We start from the raw sequence: 3,932 nt of genomic DNA on the forward strand, positions 1-3,932 counted from the left end.
AATGTACATCATATATGTGTGTGTATGTGTATAGTAATGAAAGTCCTACTACACCGCTATTTGAGTGACTAGAATGAAAATTATTGACAATACTAACCACTGACAAAGCAACAGTAATTCTCACTTATTGTTGGCAGGAATGCAAAATGAAACAGCTATTTGGTATAATTTCATAGTTTCTTATCAAATTAAATGTAGTTTTAATATACTATCAAGTAACCATGCACCTAAGTATTTGCCCAACTGATTTAAAAACTGATGTCCACATAAAAATCTACGCACAAATACTGAGAGCAGCTTAATTCATAATCATCAAAATCTGGAACTTCCAAGATGTCCTTCAGTAGATAAATGGATGCATAGGCTGTGAGGCATCCAGACAAGGCAATATCATTCAGTAATTAAAAAAAAAAAAAAAAAAAAAGTGAGCACGTAAGCCAGGAAAAGGTGTGGAGTAATCTTGAATGCATATTGCTAAGTGAAAGAATTCGATTTGAAAAAGCCATATGCTGTATGATTCCAATCATGTGACTTTCTGGAAAGGGCAAAACAAGAGAGACGGTAAGTAGATTAATGGTGATTTAGATGACCCAAGAGTTTGGGGACAGAGGCAGGATTAGAAGGTGAAGCATAGAAGATATTTTAGGGCATGAAACTGTTTTACATGATACTTTGATAGTGAACACCAGACATTAAGTGTTTGTTAAGGCCCATAAAACTCATAAAACAAAGTAAAAATCTTAAAGTATGTAAGTTTTTTAAATCATTTATAAGGTCGGAAGATTTCAGGATGGGATGCAGAATATGATAAAAGTAATAATAAATTTATCGCAAATATATGAAACAACCTCACTAAAGGGATGGAAAAGGAGTTATTCACCTAAGTAACTTTGGAAATAAGTGTAGTCTGTAATCCTGAAGGCAGAAGAAATAAGCACTGTATTCTAGTTAATAAAATTGTTTCCATGGGGTTACAGGCTAACAATTCTGAAACATGTGCATGGAATTGAATAATTAGGTACACGGATGGTTGGATAGTATGAGCCATATTTCTCACTGCAGGAGTGGGAGGTTATAGATAAGCAAGAATAATACGTTAGGATGATCCATGGGTGACAGAGTTGAGTTTGAGACATCAGTATGAACTCATGCTTAGCTTACAAACAGACAAAAAGGGTTACATGCAGGAAGAAGCATAGATAATGTATTTACTCATGGGTTAACGTGCATTACATGCATACATGCCTCTGCTCTGGAAGCCAAGAAGGCCTGACGCAATAGCACCCCAATAGCAAAGACCATATCCACAACCCAGATCTTGGTTTCTAATATTATTCTCCAATAAAAAGAAGCAAAGTTTCCTGAAGAAATAAGTGATTCTAGGACTACAGCAGGAATTATGTCAGATAATCCTGAAGCATCTTATAGCGACAAAAAAGTAAGAAAATGCTGAAAACAAAATCTCACATCTGAGGGATATGGGAGCAAAGGAAAAATTTCTCACGGCCCAAAGCTAGAACAATTTGAGCAAAGAACTAACTAATCATAACCCAGAATACAAAATAAGTATCCATTCATTCATAGTGACATAAATAAATGACTTAATAGATAAATAAATAGAGTTGGAGGCTAGACACATCTTCCACCAGAACGATTCCAGGTTCTACTTTAAGGAGGTAGAGGATAACTTCCCACACTTCAGTGTGGGCTGAACATGGTAAATTCCCCCAGAGTATAGTGTGTAAAGGGACAAGAGAGTAACTTTACAGCAGAAAATCCTGACCACAGGACCTTAAGCAGGTGATCAAGATCGATAGGAACAGCTCTAAGTCATAATGAGAACTCGCACCCTTGATGTGATGTGATGAGAACGACACTTTACCTCTGTGTCTCCTCCCAGCAACCCACGACTCCATTCTAATCAGGAGGGACACATCAAAGAAATCCCAAATTTGGGGACATTCTACAAAACGCTTGACCAGTAACTGTCAAAACTTTTAAGGTTAGAAAAATCAAGAAAAAATTAAGAAACTGTCAGAACAAAGAGGAACCTGAGGAGACATGATTCTAATGTCATATCTGGAATGAGATAATGAAAGACAAAAAGAGCATGAGAAGAAAACAGAGGAAATCTAAATGAAGTGTGGACTTTAGTCAATAATAACACCTATATTGCTTTATGCAATGTGACAAATATACTACAATAATAACAGACATAAATAATAGGGAAACTGGATGTGGGATATATGGAAACTCTGTATTATCTCATCATAACTTTTCTAAGTTCAAAACTGCTCTACAATAAAACATTAAAAAAATCATATTACACTTTGACTAAAATTCAAATCCTTTCTCGTGTGCTAAGTACAGGAGCCAGCGCAATCTGGTCCCCGCTCACCCTGCACCTCTCTCCCTTTTACTCAGTGTCTTGTGGCCAGGTCACCCCATCACACCACATGCATTTCTGTCTCAGGCCACCGCACATGCTGTTGCAACCCCCTGGATGTTATCCTCACTGACACCTGACCTCCTCTTTCTGATCACTCAGACCAAGGTCCAAGTGTCCTTTCCTCATTGAGCCCCTTTCCTGGATTTCCTACGTAAAGCATATGCCCTAAACTCTGATATTCTTCACTCTCACAACTTTGTATGTCCTTTTCCTTCTGATCATGTACTAGAGGATGGAATTATCTATTTATTGAGGTGTGTATAGTTAACATCTCTCTGTCACTACAACGTAAGTTCCACGTAGGTAGAAATAATTTCTGGCTTACTCGCCATCAGACATCCAACTCCTAACTGAATGTCTGGCCTATAATAGGTGTTCAAAAAAATACTTGTGAAATAAATCAATTAAATAAGACATTAAGGGTAGGAAGGCCTATTCCAATGTCCACATTATGTTTTTACATTATAAACACTAAGCACTCAATAGAGGTCCTATCATACCATATTATGTACTTTCAAAAGCTATTTATGGAACTAGTGAATAAATGAGCAGGCAGAAGTCTCATCTAGACCTGATTATTGTTTCTGCTTCTCTGTTTCTATTCAAATAATACCCACATACCAGCAACCTCCTCCATGAAGCATGCTTGCCATCCTTATTTCAGGCTACCACATCTTTCCTTACTGAATTTCTACTGCATGTACTTTCTTGGAACTTTTAATACCAACTCATGTATATATTTCTGTATATATATGAGTTGGTATGAGTGGGTATGAGAGAGAGAGTGCATGTATAGATCATGTTCCAAATAAATGATGATTATTCTTATTATCCTGATGTAATAAGAGTAAGTATAAAGGAGTTTATATAAATCTGTGAGTTTATATATCCCTCATGTTCTTGTGAGTGTTTTTGTATCTCCTGGCTTCCCAAATTCCCATCCTCTCCCATTGCCCACACCCGCTCACCTGCTACATATTCACATACACAAACTGAGGATAGTTGTGTCGCTTGAGATGGACAAAGAAGAAACATATCTCTAAAGGCACTTCCAGGAAAGGTCACTGGCATATCCAAGAGGAACCGAGAAGCTTCTGTGCCATATGGGGTGGCCAAATCTCCTGGTTTGCCTGGAAATGAGGGGTTTCCCAGGATGCAGGACTTTCAGAATTAAAATTGAGAAGGTCCCAGGCAAACTGGGATGAGACCATCACCCTACCATTCTAGGAAGACTGATGCATAATTTTTATCCTTGTTATCTCAAATGTGTCCCTGAGGCTTTAGGTACAAGGCATATATTCAAAAGAGCCAATTTGTTCCCTGACATGACTGGCCATTTTGCCCCTTTATTCTCTCAAGGAGAGTGATGCACCAGGCTGCTCTTATGTGTCTGCTGAAAAATCTTCAAAAAAGAAAAGAACAAGATTATTACAGTTATCCCAACCTCCAAATTACTTTTCACAACCTCCCTCCACTCCCACAT

The sequence above is a fragment of the Otolemur garnettii genome, unplaced genomic scaffold (assembly GCF_000181295.1).
Source record: "Otolemur garnettii isolate 467f Iridium unplaced genomic scaffold, OtoGar3 scaffold00022, whole genome shotgun sequence".
Classification (NCBI taxonomy): Eukaryota; Metazoa; Chordata; class Mammalia; order Primates; family Galagidae; genus Otolemur; species Otolemur garnettii.